Genomic DNA, 7,199 nt, shown 5'->3' with positions numbered 1-7,199 from the left:
GATCATCCACCTCCCTACCTTACTCCTGGTGTGGCATCTTCAAACTCAGAACTTCCAGTTTGATTTACAGGAACCACATCAATGAAGGAGCTGATTTATTCACACTGTCATAAGAACTTAAGAACATAAGAATAGCCCCGCTGGATCAGGCCAAGGGCCCATGTCGGCCAGCTTCCTGTATCTCACAGTGGCCCACGAAATGCCCCAGGGAGGACACAAGACAACAGACACAACCTGTGGCCTGGTGCCCTCCCCTGCATCTGGCAATCAGAAGTAGCCTGCCTCTAAAACCAAGAGCTTGCACATACCTACTATGACTTGTAACCCGTAATGAACTTCTCCTCCAGAAATTTGTCCAATCCCCTCTTAAAGGCATCTAGGCAAGATGCCATAACTACTTCTTGTGGCACAAGAAGTTCCACAAACTAATTACACGCTGGGTAAAGAAATATTTTCTTCTCTCTGTCCTAACTCTCCCAACACTCACCTTTCATGGATGTCCCCTGGTTCTGGTGATATGCAAGAGGGAAAAGAGCGTCTCTCTATCCACTCTGTTCATCCCCTGCATGATTTTGTATATCTCAATCATGTCCCCCCCTCAGATGTCTCTTTTCTAGACTGAAGTGGCCCAAACGCTGTAGCCTTTCCTCATAGGGAAGGTGCCCCAGCCTAGTAATCATTTTGGTTGCTCTCTTTTGCACCTTTTCCATTTCCACTATGTCTTTTTTGAGATGCGGCGACCAGAACTGGACACAATACTCCAGGTGTGGCCTTGCCATAGATTTGTACAACGGCATTATAATACTAGCCGTTTTGTTCTCAATACCCTTCCTAATGATCCCAAGCATACAATTGGCCTTCTTCACTGCCGCCGCACATTGGGTCGACACTTTCATCGACCTGTCCACCACCACCCCAAGATCTCTCTCCTGATCTGTCACAGACAGCTCAGAACCCATCAGCCTATATGTGAAGTTTTGATTTTTTGCCCCAATGTGCATGACTTTACACTTACTTACATTGAAACGCATCTGCCATTTTGCTGCCCAGTCTCCCAGTTTGGAGAGATCCTTCTGGAGTTTTTCACAATCTCTTCTGGTCTTCACCACTCAGAAAAGTTTGGCGTCATCTGCAAACTTGGCCACCTCACTGCTTAGCCCTGCCTCCAGCTCGTTCATGAAAAGCACTGGTCCCCGGACAGATCCTTGGGGCACACCGCATTTCACCTCTCTCCATTGTGAAAATTGCCCATTGACACCCACTCTCTGCTTCCTGGACCTCAACCAGTTCCTAATCCAGGAGGGCACCTGCCCTCTAATTCCCTGACTGTGGAGATTTCTCAGCAGCCTTTGGTGAGGGACCAGGTCAAACACCTTCTGAAAATCCAGATATAAAATGTCCATGGGTTCTCCTGCATCCACATGCCTGTTGACCTTTTCAAAGAATTCTAAAAGGTTTGTGAGGCAAGACTTACCCTTACAGAAGCCATGCTGATTCTCCCTCAGCAAGGCTTGTCTATGTGTTTTGAGATTCTATCTTTGATGAGGCATTCCACCATCTTAACTGGAGCAGACGTTAGGCTGACTGGCCTATAATTTCCTGGGTCCTCCCTCCTTCCCTTTTTAAAGATCGGTGTGACATTTGCTATCCTCCAATCTTCTGGCACCATGGCCGTTTTGAGGGACATTGCATATTTTAGCCAAGAGATCAGCAACTTCATTATTCAGCCCCTTTATAACTCTTGGGTGGATGCTATCTGGACTTATTGATCTTTAATTTATCAATGAGGTCTGAAACATCTTCTCTTTTAACCTCTATCTGACTTAATTCCTTGGTCAGGAGGGGCTGTTCAGGCAGCAGTATCTGCCCGAGGTCTTCTGCCGTGAAGACAGATGCAAAGAACTCATTCAATTTCTCTGCCATCTCTAAGTCTCCTTTTATCTCCCCTTTCCCTCCCTCACCATCCAGAAGGCCAACTACTTCTCTTGTGGGTTTCCTGCTTCTAACATATTTGAAGAAGCTTTTATTATTCCCTTTAACGTTGGTGGCCATGTATTCTTCATAGTCTCTCTTGGCCTCCCGTATCACCTTCTTACATTTCTTTTGCCACAGTTTATGTTCCTTTTTATTCTCCTCATTAGGGCAGGACTTCCATTTAAAGCAAACAGGAAGTTTTGCACAATTGTCCTGCACAAACCAAAAGTCCTGCACAAAGCTCTACAACTGAAGCAGGAGTGTGAGGTGCATGGGATATTTGTGTAGTGGTGGAGGACCCAAGAAGGCATCAGAGACATGCTGATTAAGAAAAATCATTTCCACAGTCACCCCCACCTCTGGAAATCAGCCCATGCAAACCAGAGTACATAGGGCGCAATCCTAACCCTAGCTGGAGCAGGTAAGCCAAAAGGCTTGTGCTGCATCCAACGCAGGATTGCAGCGGGCAGAGGCTCAGCCATGGGCAAGGGGAAGCTCTCCCCCTTACTGGTGGGTAAGGGCTGCACACCCCTATGGGTCTCCTTGGACCCACGCCACCTTTGGAGGTGGTGCAAGTCCGAGGAGAGCGGAGCTGGGTTCCAGCCCCACTCCCAGCTCCCCATGCGCCTGCCCATGTGCCCCCCTCCCCTGCCCAGTAACGCCCCTTCCACCCCCTCCCCATGCCCCCCCACGCCTACCTTTACTGCTTGTGGTTAACCCCTGCTAACTGGTTAAGAGGCACTTTTTCAAGTGGGTGCTCCTCTTTTATTTAGCAGGGGGAGAGTAACTGGCCCACCTCCTCCCAGCAGTGTCTTTTCTAGTGGCTGTCTGCAAGTGTTTTGCATCTTTTAGATTGTGAGCCCTTTTGGGACAGGGAGCCATTAGATATTTGATTTTCTCTGTAAACCGCTTTGTGAACTTTTTGTTGAAAAGCGGTATATAAATACTGTTGTTGTTGTTGTTGTTGTTGTGCCGGCGCACTTGCGCCAGCACAAGCAGTGGTGCGGGAGCTGCGGCGGAGGCTTCTGCCTCCATCTGCACGTCGGTGCATCTGGATGTGCTGACGTGGCTCCCACGTAAGGAGGCGCAAATGTGCTTTACGGCACATTTGCGACTCCTCAGGGGCTCCTATACCAGCATAAGTGCTGGTTAGGATTGCTCCCATAGTGTCATAAGTGGAAAAAGATGACAACAAAGCAAATGACTCCACTTGACACAAACAGGTGGACCAAGCTTATGCTATGGAGAAAAGAAGGCAAACACTCTGCTTGAAAACTTGGCGTTTTGACGTGGGAGAACATTGCATCCCAGTCACAAAACACACACCTGCAAAAAATTTTCAAGAGAAAAACATATTATTGGGGTATCAGCCCAAGCCGCCGACTAGTTGCTTGCTCTGGGTGAAAGGAAATTATTGGGAGGGAGATAAGTTTTTGATGAAAAATCTGGCAGAACTCTTTGAAAGGGATTGCTAGATCTTTTACAGGAAAGTAGAAGGTAGCTACAGGTAGTACTACAGGTAGTAGAAGGTAGTTTAACATAGAGGGGGCAGTAAGGAAGAACGGCTAGAGTGACTGAGCAGGAGACTTTTGGTCAGCTGATATGGTATGCTGAAGAAGCAGAAGTCATGAGAAGGTTGTGGTGAAGATCAAAGACAGGGTGGGGCAAGGCTATAGAAGTTTCAAACATGAGGATGAGGAGCTAGAAGGAAATATAAAGCAGGAAAAGGTATCTGAGGATGGGTGTCATGTGGTCAGAGTGGAAGAATGCTGGAGTTTTGGATAGAGGTGAGGACACTGAAGTGTGGAAGAATAATAATAATATAATAATATACAGTATTTATATACCGCCTTTCTTGGTCTTTATTCAAGACTTTATTCAAGGCGGTTTACACAGGCAGGCTTATTAAATCCACGCAGGGATTTTTACAAATTGAAAGAAGGTTCTCTCTTTCAAGAACCACCACATTCAAGATGTTACACTCCGATCTGGTTTTAACATTCTGGCCTCCATCCTCCCACGCTCCGAGCAGATGGAACAGCTCAGCTGCAGCTTGCCGGCTGCTTCAAGGTCGCACGGTGCCGGTGGCCTCGAACTGGCGACCTTGTGGATGTTAATCTTCAGGCAAATGGAGGCTCTACCCTCTAGACCAGACCTCCTGCCCAGGAAGAAGTTATGCTGGGTGACCCTTCCCAGTGGCGTAGATAAGGGGGGCAAGGAGGTACATTGCCTCGAGTACTAGGTCTTAAGGGAATTTGACCATAGTGGTTAAAATTGTGAAAACCTTGGTGCTTATGCATAATACCATTATATGGCAGCAACTGTTACCCTGCACATGCCTGATCTTGTCTGATCTCGGAAGCTAAGCAGGGTCAGGCCTGGTTAGTACTTGGATGGGTGACCGCCTGGGAATACCGGGTGCTGTAGGCTTATACCATAGTCTTTCAAGACTGAAGGTTGCCAACCACCATGTTATATTTAATTTCCTAGTTAATTTCATGCAGCATGCAATGAAAGAAACTGCACTGAATTATCTCTATTCTATCAAAAGTTATAGCCAAATAACCAGAAAAGGGAAACACAACTGCCTTATGTAACAAAAAGATTTCTTTAACTCAAAACTGACCAATGAGACTGATTGTTCTGAGAGCCAATGAAGTGTTATTATGATACAGTATGGAACCAATAAGGTGTTAGTATGAGTCAGCTCTCATTTCCATTTATCTTAATGCAGTTATCCCTGCCAACTGAGTAAAGAGGCACTTTTTCAAGTGCTGCACCTCTTTAGCTGGGGGGAAATAACTAACCTTCTTCATCTAAGTACAATGCCTTTCCTAGTGGCTGTTTGAGGTGTTCTTCTGCATCTTTTTAGATTGTGAGTGAACACTTTTGGGACAGGGAGCTATTCAGTTATTTGATTTTCTCTGTAAACCGCTTTGTTAACTTTTCTTTGTTGAAAAGCGGTACATAAATATTCTTAATAATAATGATCAGAGTGAATACTAGTATTCCTATTCAGTTGTATGAGTGTCATCAAGTTGATCACTGGTTTTTTGTTGGTTACTGATTTAATGCAGGTTGTAGCAGTAGTTGACATCACATGACATCACACAACCTTTATTGGCATATAATTGTAGCAGTAGTTAAGGCTGCATCACCAGAGATGAGAAAAGCTTTCAGAAATTAAGGCAAGATGTCATCATGAGACTGCGTGCATTCAAGTTTTAGCCAAAGGACAAAAGAGAAACAGGCAGATTTTTGCAACACTGCACAGTGAGAAACAGTATAATTGATTGAATATGGGGTGGAGGCAAAGGAGAGAGAAAAATCAAAGATGAAGCCCCAGGTGTGTGCCTGATCAGCAGAGTGAACAATGATGTTGTCTGTGGACACAAATTGAAGCGGTGGAGGGGAAGACTTGGGGAGAAACATAATATGTGGAAATGGCAATAAGATGTCCAAGTGGATATAATGAACAGGCAGGTGGCAACAATACTACTTAACATTTATATAACACTTCAAGAATCTGCAAAGCACTTCACGTGGATATCTGGACAATACTGAAGTGAAGGCTGATCAAAGAAGAGATTTCGTTCAGTGGCGTAGTTAGCGAGGGGTGGGAGGGGCGGTCCATCCCGGATACCACCCTTGGGGGGTGTAATACCACAAATGCCCCAACATTGCTAACATCATGAAGGTTAGGAGTAACCCCATCATGCCATATACCGTTGAATGCAGGATTTGCAGCTGAATGCAATGCAAAAAACCAGATTGACATATCTCCTTTCCATCAAAAGTTATGGCCAAAAAACTGGAAGCCAAAAAATGCATTGAACCCTATGGAAAATGAAACTGAGTAATATCTCGCATTTACTCATGAGCAGGTGAACTTGCCATAGTTCGTTGGAAAGGGCATGCTGAGAGGAATCCAATGACTCCAGAATGGTCCTGATCCAATGAATGCAGCCCCCCAAAAAAACCCAAGAAGGAAGTTGCTCCCTCCAAGCAGACAAATGTATTGAGCTCTATGGAAAGCCACATGGTCGCGTTTACTCGTGAGTAAGCAAACATGCCTTGGTTGCTGGTCAAGTCAGACAAAGGGGATTGCAAGGCTAGCTGCATGGTCCCAATCTGATGAAAGTGGAGCTCAACAAATGCTCCAGAAGGCAGCCCCCCCCCCAAGAATAAACCAGAGGCTTGAGCTAGTAATGTGGGCTCTGGGGAGGGCTGAAAATCTCACTGCTTAATCTGTGTGTGTGTGGGGGGGGGGTGTTATTGCAGGCAGGCTACAGAGAAAATTCACATGTGAAACAGGGCTGGCTTCTCCTTATTTATCTGTTTTTCTTTAATTTAATTATTTATAATTATTTTATTTTGCTTGATGATGTCACTTCCAGCCATGACATCACATCCTGGACAGATTGTCATTCTAAAAAGTGGGTCCCAGTGTTAAAAGTTTGAGAACCACTGCCTTTACTCCAAACAGGTCAATGAGACATCGGGGGGGGGGTGACACCCTCGTGACCAAAATTCTGGAAATTGTGGCTTTTAGGAATAATACCATCATGTTATATGCCATTTGATGCAGAATTTCATCCACTGCTTGTGGGGAAATATTCACTGCGTTTATTTTTCTGGCCATTATTATTATTCATTCTATGTCATGACTATTACCATCTCTGTCTCACCTACCTCACAGGGTTGTTGTGAGGACAAAATAAGGGGAGGAACCATGTACACCACCCTGAGCTGCTTAGAGGAAGGGTGGTATAAAAAGTGAATTAATTAATAATATAAATAGCAATTAATTAATAATTAATAATTGATTGATTGATTGATTAAGTCATGGGGTGACAAAAATTTATGGGCCCCGGGTGTCAAATGACCTAGCTACGCCTCTGATTTCCTTTACCCTTGCAGGTACTGACTGCAATTGTGAGATGTCCTGCATCTTTGCATCACATACATATTGCTAAGGAAAACATGAGAAAAGTAGAGTCAAGTGTGACTGTCTGGGTAGCATCCTGACTAGCTCTTCTGCCATTGGGGGATCCCTCTCTGAACGGAATGAGGTTTTTCTCCCAGAACTGGTTCTTCTCCCAGAACAGGGGAGATCTAGAGGTGCTACCATAAGAAATTAATCTCAGAGTAGAAAAACACACAAAGGGTTGTTTTGGGAGGGCGGGGAGAGGGGTGAATTGCTTGTTCCTAGTGGCTGGCAGGGG

General features: G+C 45.2%; 1 pseudogene; it reads left to right on the top strand.

Annotated features, from left to right (window-relative positions):
- Positions 1 to 4,287: 4,287 nt before the first annotated feature.
- LOC136642255 (5S ribosomal RNA) lies at positions 4,288 to 4,404 on the top strand (annotated as a pseudogene).
- Positions 4,405 to 7,199: the final 2,795 nt, after the last annotated feature.

Source organism: Tiliqua scincoides, chromosome 2, assembly GCF_035046505.1.
Source record: "Tiliqua scincoides isolate rTilSci1 chromosome 2, rTilSci1.hap2, whole genome shotgun sequence".
Taxonomy (NCBI): Eukaryota; Metazoa; Chordata; class Lepidosauria; order Squamata; family Scincidae; genus Tiliqua; species Tiliqua scincoides.
The sequence above is the reverse complement of the archived record's forward strand: the minus strand, read 5'-3'. Positions and strand labels throughout refer to the sequence as shown.